This window comes from Acromyrmex echinatior, chromosome 5 (genome assembly GCF_024713525.1).
Source record: "Acromyrmex echinatior isolate Ae372 chromosome 5, ASM2471352v2, whole genome shotgun sequence".
NCBI classification, from domain to species: domain Eukaryota; kingdom Metazoa; phylum Arthropoda; class Insecta; order Hymenoptera; family Formicidae; genus Acromyrmex; species Acromyrmex echinatior.
The window spans coordinates 9,374,026-9,395,225 of NC_141856.1; the positions used below are offsets into that span (position 1 = coordinate 9,374,026).

Here is a 21,200-nt window from a genome sequence, read left to right on the forward strand (position 1 = left end):
GGTACGATACCCGCGTCACAAGTTCTCCAAAAGTATAATACTTAATGTTTTCATTTAAGGAACAAAGACACTGTCGACGCGACATGCATCATTACTTTATTTTCGCCCATTCTCCGTTATGTTATGGATCGCACTTTTTGCGACGAATACATTGATGCAAAACAATATATTTTGTAGAATAAGTTTTTATATGAAATGCATTAAAGGGAGCTCTGCCATTTTAACATCATAAAATCATAAAAAAAAACTATGGCAGGTGTATCAGACTGGTCGCAGCCCTTTCCCTTCTGTTTATTCCGAATTTTTCGTATCTCGAACGATCCTGCTAATTGGGTCGTTATATTAGGACAAACATATATTCGACGCTACTCGGTCGTTGTCGATCGCTATCTACGATGTCGTTTGCACACGCATTGATACCGAGATCCATTCTCGCCTGGTGACTGACGTAGCCGCTCTCGTATAGTTTTTACTTCAACGGGTATACATGTCCGAGGAGACAGTAAAGTTAAAAGGACCAGCCTGGAATAAGCGACGCGTCGAATAATTATGCGCCCTCCCTCGTTTCGGAAGGCCGTTCAGGCTTTTTTACGAGGGATAAAGTCAGCCCTACGAGGTCATAACTTAGGCACGAATACAGACTATCTGTTACGACTTGATGGCTCTCAAGATGCAGTACCTTTAACCTTCCCGGGTGAATATTGGCATAAATTAGGTTAACCGCGCAGCACTACTTCTTCCGGGAAGCCGCCATAAGCGTAGACGTATATCTTGTTGCATTTTTCATGGACCAACAATGTGATTAAGGTGTCGACTTGAGAAGTGGGATTTTGAATTCGTCCAAACTGTTTCGCTCGATACATACGATATATATTTTTTCGAAAATGAATGTTTCTATTCTAAACTAATGTTTAGACGTTCCTAGCTCAAAAACGACATCGATCGGATAGATAACGATAGTGAAAAAAAATAAACCACGTAACTTACGCGCAAATGGATGGCAAAGAAAAATGTTCGGACCATGTTTCATCTCGCGCACACGTTTATCGTCCGCGCACTGTAAAATTTACACCGTCTCACTTCCGAAACGAGTGGTCCGGCAGTCGCATAAACGCGCGCAACATTTTATTTTATAACCCGCGGTCCCTTGGCTCGGGGCCGGCAAATAGTAAAATATTAGTTATTGCTGATTTTGCGAGCGCCTAATAAAATTCTTCGTGAAATAAAATCGCGACTCGACTGGCCGACCGAACCAATCCACGGCACGGTTCACAGTTAATAAATTTTTCTTCCGCAGTTTTGGGCATTTGCACAAAATTTGTCGCGCACGCGTTTACGATATATCGACAATGTGACATTATTTTTCGCGTAATTTTATTGACCATGCACAGATATATGAGTGATATAAAAGAGTATAAGCGACTACAGGGAGTCGAATCTACTACATGCTGTGACTTTTATGCGGTTCTATTTATTTTCCGAATTGGCATTCTAGTAAAGTAGAGCTTATTCGCGCAAATCTAAATTCTAGAAAAGAAAACTTAAATATATCATGTTCATACTTAAATACATCGTTGAAAAGTATCCGAGATAATCTCGTTTAAAAATGGAGATGGAAAGTTATTCGGGTCATCAAGAAAACTAGACAGTTCCGGGTAATAAGCAGACGATTATATCCTCGTCCAATTAAAGTCACTTAAGGAATATTCTCGTAATAACGTGCAATAATTACTGTAAATAGTACCATCTGCGTTTAGATGTGTGTATCACACCATGGTATTGGTAAGCATTATTAATGCTTACAGCACGATCTAATTCCATCAATTAAACGTTACGCTGATAATTATACTCGTCTTACATAATAGGTTTAAGGAGCCATTCGCCGAAGATGTGTCTTCGTATCGCATCAGGCACAGCTTCAGGCGGATGCGAGGAAAAAAGCGAGGAGATAACAATATCGTATTACGTTAATAAAACTATTCCTACTCCTACGTAGAAAATATGTCACCGCCTAAGGGCAGGTGTTGCGAGTGCTCCACGAAAATTTTCGAAAATACACGCATTTATATCTCGAGCCATATTTTTTTGGCGCGTTTACGCCCGCTACGGGCGGGGTAGCGCATATTTATTTTTCGAATCTATCGTTTTACCGTAGCACGAAAAAGCTCGTGGAACATTTTCGGTGCCGGCCTTTCAGTGCTCCGCCGCGACGACCTAGGGAAGCATTTCATTGCGTTCGATACGATGGTAAAAAACGCCCAGGGATCGGACAGTAAAAAATGTAACTGGTAATTTAGTTAGCCGTTGCGAACTGGACGGCGCTGGGGCGCCCGGGTGTTGGTGGACAGTAATAGGGCGTATCTCGTATCTGTCCGGAGCTGACGGGTTTTTATGGGTTTGCGATGCGAGGATTCATCATTCGATATATTACAGCGAACAGCCCACCACCTCCGATGTCACCGCGTTAACCTAACGACCCTTCAAGGCAGAATTTTAGGATTCGCCCGGCCGCGAGCGTCGAGTCGTTTTGTCGGGAACGAGAAATTTTTTTCGAAAATGGCGTGCGCCGCTAACGGCGCGCGAGTATCGCGTGCATCGCCCTCGGTTCCCTTCGTTACAATCATCCGCGTTTGCGAGCGACGATTAATCCGCAACGCGTACGTCTTTTTGTAAAAAAAAAAAAAAAAAAAAAAAAAATTTGCCTAATTTCAACAACTCTGAATTCTGTTGTTCGCTGTGCGGCAATTGTACACGTGAAATTACGGTGTTTAAGGAATTACCGTTTTTGAAATAAAACTGAAACACGTTTGATACATAGCTCTTGATGTTTCTTGAATATCAGTGTGCAGCAATGACGCCCGTTGAAATTCGAGGCGTCAAAGTAGTCACGCGTGACGCGCCAAAAATTTACAAAAATTGTCAGCGCCGTTCGGCTGTGCGCACGAAAAAATTTCAAGACAAATTTCCATTAAATACTCGTCGCTACTATAGCTTCCAGTTTTCAGTGCAGAACAATTTTTCGTGTATCGCGAACGGGTATATAACGGTAGGACATTCTCCGCCGTTTCTTGCGCTGCTACGTTTAGAATTCGCGACTAATGATCACTCCGACGTGGATACATTTTTTTCCCCAACAAGTACGGTGCAGCAGAAAAAAATATTTGATCATCCCCGAGCACCGGGAGTGCACTCGATATCCAATTCAGTTGATATTCAAGTGCTGCGCGTGTTTCCACATTTTGATTTCTGTGTAACAGAGTACCTACGTACGCCTATATTTATTGTCTGCAAAGACAACAAATATTTTTTTCGAAATCGCCCCGTTCGTATCCAGAAAAAATCTATCAACGGCCATCACTTCTGCCGCCCACCCTTCCCCGCTCTTCTCTCTCTCTCGTATCGCCTCTTCCGTCGAACGCCGTCGACATAATCGACGTGAATCGCAATGAAATTTTTTTTTTTTTTTTCAACCGATTTCGCGTCCCGACCTCGGTTGGATAATTGTCGCTCTACCAACGACAAGACACGTGGCGACATACCATGCCAAAGTTTCCTCGTAACGGTCTAGGGTAAAAAAGGGTTGCGATTGTCACGAAGAGCCGCATGGAAATCCGATGCGCCGGAGCATCGACGATGCGATTCAGATGCAGGCGGGCAGGCAGAGGCAACCGAGTAGGTAGGAGATTTACTCTCCTGCTCCGCGTTTCTCTCTCTCTCTCTCTCTCTTTCTCTCTCCCGTTCTACCTTTCTACCTCGTTCCCTCTCCACCCTTCGTCCCACCCCCCCCCCCCCGCTTCATCGTCCTCATCCCCGCCTGGACCACTCTTATACGCGCGTGTGCTCGGATGGGCGCGAAAGTGTGCCAAAAACTCTTTTGTAGCGATCGGAAGAATGGAGGCATTGTTTGCTCACTTGTGAATCGGCTCTAATGGCAAAAGTATGTGAAATGATTGTGAATCGAGATTACATACGCGAAAACAACGCCGGCTATCCTCCGTGCGCGCCTCACACCGCACGTACGTCTCCTCCGCGCGCGCGGGGGTATATATGCGCTACGCGCGTGTACTTGCAGGGTATACGTGTGTGCGTGTATGTGTGTATGCGGGCGCGATGCTTTCACGCACGTGTGTGGAAAAAAAGCGGCCTGGTGCACGGGCGGGGTGGGCGCGGGCGGGAGGACGTAGATATTTTTTTACGCGCAACGAGAGAGTGCAGGGAGAGACATGCATTCGACTGGCCGGGGGTAGTAGGGGCGGCGGCGGGAGAGACCATGGGACGAGGATGAGAGGTGAGGGCGACTCGGGGGACGAGGGGGTGGGAGGGGGAGAGGAGGGAAGGGGCGCGGAGGAGGTGGCAGAGGGTGGCGCGGGTGGTCCACCCTTTGCCGTCGATTTTTCGGGGCTTTTTTTTACGGGCGACGGCCCTCGCTTGCCTGGATGAACGAACACGGGGAGGAACATCAATAATCTACAATCAAACTGCAGATAAAGCTACGATCGCCCTTTTGTGAATGTTTCAATAAGAATCGACGTGACGGACAACTTCCTGCCGATGGTCGCACTCTTATGCGCTACGCGTCACCTTACACAGAACGATCCTGTCACCCCTTGGTATAAGCGGCTCTTCAAAATTTAATGGAAATAAATCGTGAAAGTAGCACGCGATGCGTAGGCGCGCGCGCTTACAACGTCAACGATATTTATAACAGCCGTGTTACGTAATTATGCCATAAATACGCGTTCATTTGAAAGCGCGAAAAATTGTTCATTACGCGATGCGCGTTACTGTTGACGCAATAAAAATTACATTACTTGTGTGTATCTCGTACATTTGCCCAGGCGCATTTTTTTCGCCAACTCCCTCGGCGTTTTCACCAAGCACCGACCTTTTTTGTACATCGCCCCTCACGTTACACCGGTTTCATTCGTTCGCACGGAAGTCGACCGCCTAAATTGTGAGTTTCGTGATAATTATGCGCCGCGCGGCAATCCCGGCGCTCGACGCGCCGCGTAAATATATTCCCGGCTGAAGGGCAGGTGAGCGCGATCGCCGTGCCGTGCCATTGCCGGTTCGTTTGTCGTACGAGTCGATCGAAAATAATGCGACCCGATAATTGGTAGCGTGCGATCGATATTCGATTCGTAAGCACGGTCAATAAGATTCCCGGTGTCCTTCTCATTAGGTGCCTCTTCACGGCGCGCAATAGCGTGGCGAATCTCTTCAGTAGCGTATTGGCACGTTAATGTTAAACCTTCTTATTGTAAATGCGCGATGCTTATTCAGGAGCGACCGTATTCACGAGGAAGGAATTAATAGAAATAAGAGCCACATGTGTTTCATGGGTCGGTGCTTTTTCTTTGCAAGAGGAGCAAAAAGATTTGCGCGGAAGTCGTATAATATTTCTTCATTTAAATCAAACCGTATTAATATTTAACCATTTTCCATTGAGATTTTACTATTCTACGAGGATGAAAATGTCATTGACGAGTTCTCATAAAAATTGCATACTCATGAAAAAAATCTGTATAATTAGATACGTGTAATAATATATTCCATTGCGATTATATATTTATGAGCCTCACAATTTCTCTTCGCGAGTCTTATTTATCAAACTGTTGTCTGCAAAATTGCGTGTCAATTGAGAAGTTTACTATTTGAGAAGTTTTACTTTTAACGTGTAAATGAAACGATAGATATGCAAAGGTGGATATCCAGCAATGTATAATCAATTCGATACAGCGGGAGATAGTGAACGCGTGAGGCCGACTGGGCGAAGAAATATAACAACTCGCCTTACGAGTCATCACTGTCCCTTTAGTTATACGACTGTGTGACTATAAAGTCGTGCAACAAAGTACCAGGAGTCCCGTCGCTTTCGCGCTCACGAGGAGCTCGCGAAATGCGTGAGAAACCGACGAAGAGAAGGAATCCGACTGCACGCAGCGACACGTTAAATGCAAGGATATCACTACTAAAATCGGCCGTAAAACAGATATATACCATCCCTAGCCGTGGTGCTACAAACTAAATTTACATTTCGATATACGGCTCGATAAAAATGTCACATCTCCTACTGATTCGTAACCCGAACTGTCGCAGGGGTTGAATTCGTGCAGGAGCACGAAAACGAGCTCAGAACATTTCCTCTATGTAACATGAATCTTGAAAGTATTTTACGGCGCGCTCTTCAGCTATGATTCTCATAATAAATCTATATTAGGTTTATGCCGAGAACAGAGACTTCGCTTTCTTTGAATTGCAGTTAAAATTGAATAACACGTTAAGCATTATATATATATATATACTGTAACGTATATATTCTTAGTTAACAACTCAGTACGCCCGGCTATGCTGATAAATTATATCACCTCGTTTCGTTATTAATAGATAATGCAATTTAATGACATGCATCTGGATTCAAAAAGGGTCCGATTATAAGGATGATAGTCTTCCGTTTTCACTGTATTCTCCACGGCGCGCGAATCGGAATTTGCAAAGCGTCGACTCCGCAATCTTGAAAGTTTCAGATCCTTTTACTCCTCTCCTCCTCCCTCCCTCCCTCCCCGAGCCCCCCCCTCCCCCATCTCACCCCTCGTCTTCTGTTCATTCGAGTCCGTTTTGCCACCCTTCGAGGCCGGGCTCTTCGCAAATAATGTATAGGAATTGCGAGGCTCATCTACATAAGTAATACCGCGTTAAGGAAAGCACCAAAGGCGCCGGGGGTAAAAGGTGGAAGAGGTTTGAGGGAAGCGATGCGCGGGTGGGAGCAAGGGGGATGGTGAGAACGGTACGTACGGCTGAAACGAAGAAGAAGAGAAGGAAGAAAGAGGAGGATGGGCACGAGAGAGCGGGCAAAGGGTTCCTCGCATTAATTGTGCCGAGAAGAGATAAGGAACACAATGTTTGTTAACTTCCACGAGATGTATAAGACGACTAAAGCGATCCGCTTTGTGGCGGCTCGTTTTCCCTCGGCGGGGAGAAACAAAGGATGGATTAACGGTCGATCGATAATTATTATGCGAATTTGTTGCACGCGTCTCATTGAACAGCTTGAGCAGGCATTTTACGAGCTTTATACGTAAAGGGTAGCATTAGAATCGCGAAAAAGATAGTATAGTACGAAAATATATTGAAGCTGATTTTTTCAAATATATTTTCTGTTAAAAGGAAAGAGAATTACCTTTAATTTTTAGTATACATTCCATATGGTACGCGCTTAATAATAAAGTAATAATATATTCATTAACAATTTAATAGAAAATTATTCCAACATTATGGTAATTATTCTGTGTAACTAGACCTTTTTGCAGTATAATTGCAAAAAAGGAATAATTGCATTTATGATTCGTCCAGCGACGGTTCCGCCGTAAAATCGCGTGAAATTGGCCAGGCCGCGACAAAGGAACTCATTGTAAAATCGTCAATCATTCAGTGAATCATCGCTCTCCTTCTGCTGTCACGTCGTTAATCGGGCGATGACGATGCCGCGAGTTAAGGGGTTGGGATGGAAGGTGGTCCAACGTGAAGCCGCGGGGGTTATGGGGGTTACGAGAGAAGCAGCCAAGAGCAGAGTGGAATGGAGAAAAGATAGAGAAGGAGAGTCGGTACCCCCTATTTATATTCCGGCTAACCCTCCTCATCAACGACGTTCATCTTTCCTATTAAAGTAGTAATTTAGCAGGAAATTAAGCCACGCACTCGCTTCTCGCGGCATGGCACTTGCTCCACTCTCTGTGGCATCCGTCTCTCCCTCTCCCTATCCTCTGTCTTTGTTCGTTCTATCATCGATTCTCTCCGTCTGCCTTCTCCTTCTTGCCTTCATGCGATGCTTGCTCCGTTTTGCTCGATCGAGGCCTCTTCTCTTCCATCTTCTCTTTTCATCAGTCCTTCAGTTGCATTTTCTCTCCTCCTTTCTCATACCTCCCTTCTCTCTATAGCTGTCCCTTTCTCGCTTCTTCATACGCTTTTCTTTGTCTTGCGTTCTATTTCAGCTCGTTCCGAGCGCGGAAGGAAGAAAGAGTATCTTATTGTCCCGTGCTTTTTGTCTCATAAATTAACACTCTCCTCATTAGTCGTAATATTTGACAACCGAGGAATTATGGTTTCAGCGTAAAATGTAAGATGCGAGTAAGTATGCGAACTCTTGCGAAAGGGTTCGCTTATGATTAGACGCACGCTACATATTATAGTTCTACACAAAGTCTGGTAGATAATTATGGGCTGTTGGATTGTGAGGCATGTGATGGGAACATTTCATTGTCGATCTTATTTCTCGGTGACAGATTGACGGCTGTTCTTTACAGCAAACATAGCGAGCAACAAAGTTGAGATATAGAATATTACAAAAAATCTTATAAGAAATCGTAAAAAATAATGAACAATATTTAACAAGAATTTTAAATATGTATTTTCCACTGAACCTAAATATAAAATATTCGACCTTATTCTAGTATCGTATATACATTATACATATAAAAGATTCATTGGAATCTTGTCTTAATTTTCATTCTAATTCATGATTTAAATATTCTTCCAAATACGATACGGTTAATGATCTTTATTTTTAGACTCTTAATTTAGACTTTGAACTTGCGTATGTATTTTGGTTCTACAATACGCTTCATTTATGTATTCTTATTCTTATACTTTACTAATTGTAATGTAATACTTAATTTATTAATTCTTTTATTCTACATTGAAGAGAACCCAATGTTGTGGTAACGTTTATATCTATGTCTTATTAATATTAATATACACAATTTTACATATTATTACCTTGTGTTGGCTCACATTACTTAAATTTTAATTTAAAAATTATAAAATTTTATGCAAAACATGCGAAGACTCTTTCTAGACTAATTTTTGACGCTGAATCCGAATCTGTCGTCGAAATATTATCATCAAATCCGGTTTTTAAGATATAAAAAAAACATTTTTTCTAATATATAGTGAATGTATATGTTCTAATATGTAGTTTTATTGAAATCAGAAAATAAATTAAAAATATTGAACATTTAATTTTTATTTTTTATATGACTTTGAATCAATTCACATGTTAGAATCCAGCAGTCTAGCATGTTTCCATCCCAATATTTCTGTTTCTTAATTATCCTCAAATCATGCTAGAAATATTAATCTTGCGCTCATCACTTGTGTCCAAATTATTCGAAAAGGAATGTTATATTTTAAAACTAAATATGTTATATGTATCTTAAAATTAACATATTATATCCTAATTCGACCTAATGGGATTTTTATAGTGGCAGATTCAAATTCGGTGCGTCAAAATATTAAAAAAAATTATTTCTTTTTCTTACACTAAAAATTATTTCGTCTAAAAATTTAACGTCTATATTATTAGATTACATCAAGAATATCTTTATAAATCTCGATCTCTCATTAAAAAAATCGAAGCCATTCGTAAAAGGTGATTAATCGCAAAAGTATATCGCGGTGTACGATTGTTTTTGATGACCGAGGGAATAAACGGACGGCTCGCGATCGTCGGCAAAGAATATTTAATTGCCGCTCGACTCGTGAATTTCGTGCTCATATTCGGCATTCGACTGATTTAAGCCGTACAGCCGAGGGGTTGCTAGCATTCAGTGAGACAAAGAACAAAAGCGCGAATAGGGGTAGTCGATGGTTTGGGAACTCGGGTGGATGCACAGGGTGGGTTGATCCTCGTATGAAGGGCTGTCAAAAACCTAATGAGAGGTGTGACTGCACATGTTCGCAAGTCTCTCTCGGGATTACTCAGATTTTTGAACGAAATTAAAATTCAAAGATGTGATTCACTGTACGCACAAATGGAAAAAGAGCTTAGCGATGGCAAAGTGCTTTCTCAACCGTGAAGTTTATATATATAGAAAAAGTTTATATAATATCTTGGATAAAAAGAGCAAGCTTGCAATAATATACAAGAAGAAAATGAAAATATAAAAAAATATAAAAAGTTAAACACGTATAAATTGTTAAATACAATTTGCTACAAAAAATTATGTAATTGTATGTTATACAAATCTTTTAAAGAAACTTGTTGTTGGATCAAAACATTACCAGCATACATAAATTAGCAATTTACTGACCAATATGCGACAATATTCTATCCACGACTTTTTCTCACCTGAACGAGAGATTAGACGGCCAATATATATTAAAAGAATTAAATAAAGCAAATATACGGAATACACTTTTTTTCGTATATAGACGTTTTTATTGAAAGTCTGCGTCCACCTGAATAAGATTCGGTTCAGTGAAGTTCTGCATATACCACGGATTTGTTTTATATTAACACACAATATCAGGATTTGGTGTGCTGAACATTCATTCTTAGCTATCAGTCGGTAAAATAAATTGTCATGGACTATACGTATTTTGAATTATATTCTACCAGAATAGGCAATACACACAACAGACAATATATATCTATTCTTGACATTTTTATATGTAAAGGGGAAACGAAGCTCTGTGAGCTATTGGCGAACTCTTCGAACGTGTCGTATGTCATAGTTATTACGAATGCTAAATATAAGTACCGTAAATTGTCGATATATTTCAGCTTTCAATTTTTACAGATTATATTTTAACCTTTGTTTTATTCTTCTCAATAATGCTAATTAAGAAAGAATTAATGAACAAAAACATTTTTATATTATGTACATATTTTCCTTACTTTCGTCATTTCCATGTAATATAAGAAAATTGCGTGCTTCTCCCAAGTTAAACTATTTTGTACACAAATGTAACACCTGTCCGATCTTTCTCTGTCAAGTACAGGAAGCATATTGCGAAAGATATCATGAACGCGTTGTCGCGCTGCTCGACTCGTTCACTTTTGGCGAAGCCACGAAAAAGTTTCACACGGCAGTCAGTCATAGTCGAGCGAGCATGCTCTACGAATCGCCAGTCGCTGTCGGATTCACGAATTCGCGGCACCCATTTTAAATCACAGCACGCCACGCGCGCTATGGGGTGTAGACAGAACAGAGAGACAGAGAGAAAAGCGAAGGAAGCAAGGTAGAGGGGTCTCCCCATAAAACAATGCTCCCACATCTGTCAGCCTCTTCTACTTCCTCTCCCTTAGTAGCCGCCCCTTCAAGCCCCTAATTATACCACCCCCTTACTCCCGAACCGCCATCGCGTACGGCTGTATTATGCGTCCGGACCACTTGGGCACGCACGGGGTAAAGGGGAGATGCCCTTGTAAAACGACAGTGAACAACGGTCAAGACGCGAGCGTAAACTTTTTCCCGTGACATCTGCAATCCCAGACTGAAGGGGCAGGAAAAGGAAAAAAAGGGTCGGCGAGCAAAGTCGAGACGCTCTCGAGACACCACCGACACTCGCGACGACCTACCGAAAATTGGAGAAATGCTGATTAATATAGACGCGTATTTTTTTTTTTTTTTTTTTTCAAAGCCCGGAAATGCACACTCTAGTATTGATTTCACATTTTTATATTTTTTAATGCGACGCTGTTGCCAACAATTTCTGCCATAGCTATTGGTTAAAGAGGCATCCATGCAAAAAATGAATTTTACTAAATAATTTGTCGAACACGTGCGTGTTTAATTAATTCACTATTTACGACTGTGGACTAAAAAAATAGAAAATGATAAAAAAAATTTTTTTTTATTACACCACGTCACACACATCTCGGATACAGTCGATGCGTGAGAATGTTTCGAATGAGCGCGCAGAATCCTCGATATATAAGTATAACGATTCCGGCAGAAATATTGCGAATTCATCGTTTATAGTAGACGCTTCTCGAACAAGACGAGGAGGCTTAGACGCGGAATTACAAATCGATTGAATCGAAGGGGTTCCCGGAGCGCTGCGCATAGAAATTAACATCGTGTTTTTAATGCTGGGGATAATTGTAAGGGTGGAATTATACGAGGGCTGCGCCGGTGGGGTTCCCTCCGTTGTCACAGCGGCTCTCACCCTAACTTTGAAACGATGACGAATGAGACTTTGTGATAAACGAACAAATGCTAATGTTAAAGAGAATTATAATTTGCATTTTAAATATACTTGGCCGCTTGCTAAAGAGACCCTCGTGTACTCACTATTGTACTCTCATGAAACTAGAACTGTCTCCAAATAAGACTTTGGATTGTAAAATATTAAAGAGGCATTTAAACATTTTGAGATATACAAGCTTTTGAGATATATGTATAATTAAAATAACGCATATAGCTTCATTTGCAATCTTAGACTTCAAAACATCCTCCGAGGACAATTTTATTGCTGTATTGATATACGTTACGTGTGCTATATAAATATATAAATTTCGAGTAAAATTCTCCTCGAAGAGGATCTGTTTCTCGAAGGGATGTAGCCGTAATCGAAAGACAGGATCGTCATTTGTACGAAGCACCACTGGTGCGTTCTAAGGTGACTCACAACCACTCAACGGTTCAACTGCGCGTGAACCCTCGATTCGACAACTCAGCCGTGCTCGTTACGTGTACCGCGAAAATCAGTTCCAGTATCCTAAACTGGGTCTATGAATAAATCGATGCTCGATATGATTAATTTGGTAACTGTTCTCGAACTTGTAATATTCAAGAGGCAAGGTAATACGCGCGTAATATGTCGCGCATATAATTGATATATTTCATTATAATATAATGAAGTAAAGCAAAATCTAATGAAGAAGCAATGCAATTGCACAAAGTTTGGTGGCAAAATTTATTTCCGATTAAATGCTTGCTCCCGTGTCAAATTACTTATTAATGAGAATAATAAACTTTATTTTTACGCCAAGTATTGAAATATAAAATTAATTCGCGCTACTCCCGAGATATAAACGACTACGGGCTCATTTGCGCGCGTCAATTCGTTTATGTGTCCGTTAAATTTCGCTCGCAGACTCCGCAGTTGATCCGCTAAGCTTGGGTTACCATTTTAACCTGAAGCCCAGAAATCAAACAAGCGAAAAACACCCCATGCTATATGCGACTAAATTCGTAATAATGACAAACGGCGTCTAAAGTGTTCGGAGTATGTTTGCATGTACGGGAAACGCTGCTGCAGTCGATGTAAGCCGCGCCGCACTCGTACATTCGTTAGGTTGCGGGTTTCAGATTAAGGGGTATGGCCGTAGAGGGGTAACGGACAAGGGGGAGAGGGGAGAGGAGGGGAGGGGGCGGGAGTAGTAAATGTAAAAATATTGCTGAATCGGTGCAGATAACGGTTTCATATGTGGGCTCTCCCTTTCTCTCTTCGTCTCTCTCACTTCCTCTCGTCGTTTTCTCTCCTCGTCCCTCTCCCGCAAGCGGCCCTCACTGATACGGTGCGGGACTTGCTTTGAAAAAAATGTATCTCGACTCCGGGCGTAGTGATACGAAAACGTTTTGCATTTCAGCGAGCACGATGGCGAACGCCGCTCGTTTCGCTGGTAACGAATCAAACGAATAACTTTCGACGCGCGAATCGTCCCGCGAAATTACCGCGACTTCGTGGAAAACATCCGTACTATACGAGTTTCCTTCGCGAAAAATCACGCAGCATTTGCGAGAGGCGTTGTTCATTATTTAAAGTGTGTTTCGATATTTTTAACGCGCGTTGTCAGTGAGCAGACGTGAGCCGGTTTTTATTTCTTTATTCCCTCACGGCAAAATTTATTTACGCTCCGTATTCCAGTTTCAATTCCTAATAACGAAATCGCATAATGGTCGGAAAACTCCAACAGTTTATGAACAGCGAAATAAAATTTAGAAATTCGATTAGCTGTTCCAGAATGAAATTCTATTTAATTAACGGGAAATGTAAAATGCGTTATATATTCCGCGATAATATTGATATTAAAAACAGATGATAAAATAGATAATAACTTATATACATACACGTATATCTCGTATATCAATGTTAAGTGAATTTTAGTTCAAGCATTTCTTTTCAATAGTTGAAAAAGCGTCAGTGCATTCTTGTCCGCGAAGAAAACACTATATCCATCAAATATAGCGCGGCATCAAAGAGGGTAGTTTAATATTCATTTTTCTCAAGCGTCGGCGATAACGCCCGATACTGGAGGAATCGGTCCAATAATAAGACCTTATGAATAATAAACTTCTCGACGGGTCACGCTTCCACGCCGCGCGCTCGCCGGCGCAATTCGCGATTATTTTGTAGCGGCGCACAAATTAAACTTCCGGCCATTAAAGGATTGATCCAGCTCGGAATGGAATGTAATATCACGGAAGGTGAGCGCCGCGAAGCAGCGGCGAGCGGGGGAGGCCGGGAGGAAGGGGGAGGGCGTCGGTGCGGGATCTTAATTATAATTCTTGGCCGCGAAGTTCCGGCGAAAGCCTCGTAAATGAGGCCGGCGCCCGTCTGACACAACGATATCGTGCCCACCGCGAAAAACCTGCCGGCTGACACTGAGCGTGGAGGAAAGGGGGAGGCGTCGTGGAAAGGGGGGAGGAGGAAAGGGATGGCGAAGGAGGGCGTCGGGGGTGGCAGAAGTGCGCTGAAGGGGATGAGAGGGTGCGAGACAGAGATAGTACGTAACGTGCCGGCCGGAGGGGTGGCACGGGGCGCGTGGGTACGTAAAGGCATGCGAGCAAAGCGCGCCCCATTGCTATTCAAAACGTAAAAACCATTTAAAAATGTAATACCCGGCAGCCGAGCAAAAAAAAGTGCGCGCGTGATCCAACGTGTGACTTTGTAAGTAAAATATACTGCCCGCCCGGGGAAGCCTCGGTCAAATAATCGTGATTTATCGGGGTAAGGAATTTTCGTCCGGCGAAAAAAATGCTTTTTCGAAGCGGCCGCGCCCCCCACGGACTGTCGAAGAATCCGCTTTTTAGGCTGTCGCTTGTGTTCCATGGGTCTGCGTAAATATTAAACCGATGCGATGCCAGGAAACATCACGTAAATCCGCTCATCATCCAGATGAATAATTGCTTTCTTAAAGTAAAGCATATATTTTTAAGCTTTACTTAATTAAGTTTTTAATCATTATGGAACGAATTGTCATTCGCGTATATTACGATATTAACGAAACTAATTCTTTTTGCGCTCTTTCGATTAGGTTGTGTGGAATAACTTGAAATACCGAAACGAATAATTTGATCGTCGTGCACAGTGCGAACAACAGCAATTCGATGTTGACGGCATTGCAACCTTTGGGTTGCAGTATGGAAAACATGGGAGCCTGGGAAAGAATTACCGATTCGCCACGTAGAACGCGGTAGATTTGCAAGTGGAAGTGCGGCGCAGTGTTAATTGAATATATCGGATTCCTCGAGAATATCGTGGTTTTGGCGATAGGAAATGGATAGAGAAATAATTGTCGGAAACGCGGCCAGCGTGTTATATCAGTGCAGCTTCGTTTTGATTGCAATTATACTTGTAGAATTTGATACCGGATCGATCGAACGCGATAATCAATTTTCAGGCGCGTCTCTTTAAAAAAACACCCACGTTCGCGAGGCTTCCGATACTCTCGAAAAATGTTTTCTCCATCCCTTACTGCGTTAAGCCTTTTTGCAATAACGTTTCCGTGTTATATATGTATGTCTCATGCACAAATAATTGAATGATGACCATGCATGTATAATTCGATGCTATTTTGTATCGTGCCGTAATAAAAATGCATAAATTAAATGCAATCGCACATTAATATATTAAATTTTAATATATTAAATATTTTTCAAATTTAAGAAAATTAATTTATTCAATTATAATTCAATATCCTAAAATAATTTATAAAATTACACTGTCAATTATATAATTATATTTATTAATCGTCTATGTATATATAAAACACTTAATAAATTTTCTTAGCGTGAAAATAATCTATCAGTGCGCATGAAGATCGAAAAGCGCTACGATATTCTCCGAGTTACGTAAAAAATAGAATCGGCTGCAGTGTGTTTTTTGGATATACACATATATATTTTTAGAATTTATCGCGTTAATGTCAATCGGTTTCCGTTATGTATGGATGGCCTAGTGACGTGTGATCGACCGATTCGTTCGCATATAACGTGATTAATGACTTCTGCAAGAATTATTGGCCGCGGGAACGCCATTTGAAAATGAGGAAAAAATGCGTGGTCGAAAATTACCGTCATCATAGATTCTTCGTGATTCTTTGACAAACGGTGACTTTCACGACAATGAGAATGTACGTGCAGTTTCGAAAAATTAAAAATTAAAAAGTATAATCGTATTATTCTCACGCTTCCACTATATGCATTTCTGCATACTAATTTTTTCAATATACGTTGTATTGAAACGTACGTGTAGAAATTATTTTTTATGTCGACAGGGCACCGTAACTTGTTTCAGTATATGCGCTTAAAGACGTTTTAATCGCTATGATTACCAGCAGCTGCTTTAAATGCGTCTCATTATGAATTTAAGTAAGGCCGAGGTAAATTACGAGGTTCATAACTTTCCAGATTATTCACCAGTGTGCGATGCGCTAGTCTATCAATTTACGTTTTAATGCTTTTCGTGCATAAGCACCGCGCACCAGCATCCTATACTAAGAATATTTATGTATAACTGCAATTTAGGTCGGAAATCTTTTTCGTTCGTGGCGCGGTCGGTTATCGGTAACGGAGAATAAATTGTTTGTCCGCTTTTTATATCTGTGTAATAAAATTTGTTTCTAAATACAAGGAGGTTAATATCACAACACGCACTTTATTATTCACGATCGTCTGGTTTTAGTGGTGGAAACTTGGTGCGATCAGTTTGTACAACGTGCACGCTGATGCCTATCGATCGGTAACTTTATTCCAACTCAGCTAATGGAACCAGGGGACGTAATTCGGCGATGTGACATAATGTTAACCAAGCACGCGTATCTTATTGAATCTGCCGTTTTCGGCCAACCCCCCCAGATAATGAACTATAATTATGTAAGCCCAAATATTGTTTTAATTACACATGTTAGCGTGTACAATGTTTTCGGGTTCCTCATCATACCAACTTTGTAAGCATTGATGGCGTCATTAGTATTCTTCGTAATGCGCTATCCAAGAAATTTTCTCATCTCTTTAACGACCCATCCTATTACCGTAATTTATTAACTAGCGGGATACGCTTATCCCTATGCGCTTCGAAATATTCGTCCTGATTCGCTCATTTGTTTGCACCGTATATTCAGAAGCAGACTCCACAATTTTTAATTGCACCTGCAATTGTTCGTCATACGCTGTTACGGATATTCTGCAACTCGTTTTGACGTTGCATTTTTAATTATTAAACTATTTTGACGACTGCTCGCATTGGCCTGATAAAAATAAAGGCAGATACCCAGCTAATAAATTGTATACAATTTATTCGAGAGAATCAACGTTCGTTAATTGATTCTTCCGATTTGCCGTATGATATACGTCGCGCATTTGAACAATATTTTCCCAGCTAAAATTGCAATACTTTTCCTCGGCTCTTCACATATTAACAATAAGTCACTCACGAAACAGCGCTTCAAAAAAGTTTATCGTTAAAACATTAATAAATAATGTAATGCGCGTGTGATGCATAGATAATATTAACAACACGTGCACTCAAATCCGATTTACGTTTGTCATTGACTATTCAATAATGACAAAATAACAATCTCAAATACATATGTGTATGTCCGCGTTTCTCGATGCATATACGACAATCCGTGTAAGTGGCAAATTACTAAACCCAATAGTTGCGCCTGATATGCGTTCAATAATTAAGTCGACCGGCATTACGTAACGTAGCTATGCTATAATAATCGCGTCTACGATTGAGAGCCGCTCGTGTGTAATTCGATATGATTATTCATTGCGGCAGGTGAATGCGACGGTAACTCCACCGGTGATTAAAATAATTGGGAGCCGTGACCGCACGGCATCGAATCTCCGTTACAACCGAGTAATAATAAACACTTCCACATCAGGATTTTCGAGGAAAACACTTCCGCGTCCTCGGGATGTTTCATAAAACATCCCGGTCCGAGAATTATTATTCGTAGCAGCCAGTCATAAACCAACCCGGTCATTGACGATATTATGTTAATGACTGCATTCATCCGGTCGACTCTTATCGAGAATCTCAACGTTCATGTTCGTTTTTATAAAGTTTCTCCAGTTTTACAATCAGGAGAAATGATCGTAAACTCGTCAAAGAAATCGAATAAAACAATCTCTAAAATGTCCGCACTGAAAGAAAAGTTTGTAACTATAAGTGCATGATAGAATAATTATGGTTAGGAATTTCATTTTCATAGAATTACTGCTATAATATTAGTAGTAATGATTACAGTTCTATCAAAAAAATATATAATTGGTACCGAAAATTACTAAAATTATAATTAAATTATGATAATTTTTTTGCAGCCATTTTTTTCTCTCAGTACGAGCTTCAAAGTCGTAACAGTTAAGCGTTATTACACTTGCAATAAAATTTTAAAAAATTACAATTGTGTCCGCACGACAAGAAAAATGATTTGTTGGGATTTTCTAGTTATTCATCAGAGATTAGTCGGTTATTCACTTAGTTGCGACATGAGGATTTGTCTAAATATCATAGTATTAAAATTTCGCAATGCAGTCTATAACCTGTATATTTATTAACTTAATAATAACGAACTGGCAATAATTTTGTACATCTATACTGACTAGTATTAGTATACTGGCAATATTTTTCTCGCGTTGCAATGCATAACTCAATATAAGTAATCTAAAAAAATGTCTCTCACGCGCGCGACTGAACCCTTCTCTATCCATACATAAATACTACAGCCTTCTGTAATTTAACGAATACTAAAAGCTTGGCCATATTTTTTTTCCACGCTCCGAAACTCGCCCGCAGAGCGCATCAATTATTGATGGAAATTCGGCAGTTGCCAAGTTTGAAAATAAATTCGTAAACTTCGTCGCATACACTACTACACGAGCATTGTGATTTATCTATATACAAGCGTCTCGAGACTTCCCCAAAATATAATCTCTTGATTTGTACTCCGGTTGAGATGTTTATTCTTGTTTTTCACTCATCATGCGGAAAGAAGGGACACGCAACTACACGAGTTAGGGGAGATCCGAAAGACTCAGAGGAGGCGCGTTTCTATCGACGTAATTCGATAAACGAATGCGTTGATAGTCGGCTGGGATGGTCGGAAGGCAGGCAATTGGCATCGATACTTTCGATAGGTCGATGCATGTACGGCACCCTGATCCGGTTCGTTTCTCCGAATACTTCGATGGTGCTACAGTTCAGCGCAGGAGGAGGGAAGAAGAGAAAGAGAGGGTATGAGGAAGAGAGTAGATGGGGGGATGGGGACGAGGTAGCCGTGGAGAACACTCGCGAGAGACGATGCGGGGAAGGTTAGCTACGGTAATTAGTGAGAACGTATCGTAATTAGAGAAAATGCCACGTTTAATTGCTAATTGAGTTTCTGGCTGATGCGAGATCTAATTTTAATCACCTAATTACGTGACTACAGGCTGCGGGCTACGGGCAGCCGCCACCCTCGACCTCCTGCGAATGTGCCTGGCTACCGTGGCGTTCTGCGGCCGTATAAGTACTCGTCTAGTCGAATTGTAACGGGTGATACCAGTACTGGTTAAAGACCGGAACATTTCACAGAACCCGACCGGAAAACCAGCCGCTCGTAACGCATGTCGTAATGCAGAATATTCTTTGGGCTTTCGAAATTCTATGTTGACTGCAACCCTTTAATTCTTTCTCTCTTCTCTTTCCGCTCGTTAAATCCCATGTTGTATCTTTACTTACACACTTCAAGATATCGTCGAATAAGAAAAGTGTATTTTAAACATTTTTTTAAACATCTGATTGTTTATTTAACCTTTACAGGATAAGAAAGTCGCTAGACTGAAGCTAAAACAGTGTTATATTTTCAGGCAGAAGTTCCAAGCAAAGTCATTGTATTTAAAGAAACATCAATATTATCAAAGTATTAGGTAGAGAATAATCTCAATGTGAAATTTTATTCATGAAAAAGAGAACAAGAGTAAAAAAGAGGGAGAGACTTTATTAAGTAGATTTTTATTAACAATCGTCGTCCGATAAAAATACGATATAGTTGAAGAAGCGCATCTTTAAGATGTATACAAGTATATTCTTGGAGTAGAAAGTACGAATACTACTTGAATTAACGAAGGTTTCGTGGGAACACAGCAGGTTGCTTCGTTTGTATATCGAGACACACGGTATACGGGCTCGTAACTTCCAGTCAGCTTCCTTCGTACGTGTACGTACATTTGAAGCGAATACGGGGAAATGTGGTTAGAAATTACATGCCGGGCGCTTATATACAGCGTACGGAGCGTGGAACAGGGGCTCTTATTAACGCGCGTATTAGCTATGCCGACTCACCCTTCTAATCTATACCCGACCTCGCGCCACGCGATTATTGGTTTCACGCGAGGACGGGTAGCTACATTATGCCTACGGGCTGATGCTAATTTCGGATACGACCGTGTTTCTAATCTGCGGATTCGCCGGTCTCTTTATTAACAGATTCTCGGGGCAAATGTTGACGCGTATAGAACCCTATATCTTTATTAATGATTAGACATCAATGATACAATGGTTTCTCGAATTTCAGGTCTGTCTAATTTAATCCTTCCTTTTAACGTCTTCGTTCATCGTGTTCTCTCCGTTATGACCGCTATATCATCATGAATGTGAGATTATTAACTTTTAGAGGACGGGGGGGGGGGGGGTCTATTTTTAAAATCTTTAAAAGCTTTTCCTGATTAAAATTTATTATAATTCATTATTTCATTGTATTTCTTACCTGAAAATATGATACCGCACGATTCTAGTTTTAGCACGACTCTAGTGGCTTTCCTGTATTATAAAGGTTAAATAAATAATCGAATATATTTATAAAATGCTTAAAATACACTTTTCTTATTTGTCGATATCTTAAAATATGTAGTAACAATACATATACGATAATACGTTATCCTCCAATTATTATGCAATTAAGATATTATCGGTCGGATACGAACGTGTGTAATGTATACACGGTTAACCGAATGACCAGTAATAAGCGGCGTCTAACGAAGATAATTCGCTTACCATGATTCCATCGTCGTTCATGGAAAATATACCAAAATTTTAGTTTACCTTAAAAGCCTTCACTTTCCCTCAAACGTCCCGGGTAATGACATTGAAAAATTACATTAGAGACGATGAAAGGGAGTGCGGGATAGAGTTCGTGTTCGCCA

General features: G+C 40.9%; 1 protein-coding gene across 2 annotated transcripts in view; it reads right to left on the reverse strand.

Annotated features, from left to right (window-relative positions):
• The window catches only part of pdm3 (POU-domain protein pdm3), a 164,120-nt gene that overhangs the window by 131,750 nt on the left and 11,170 nt on the right, over positions 1-21,200 (reverse strand). The window lies entirely within an intron of this gene.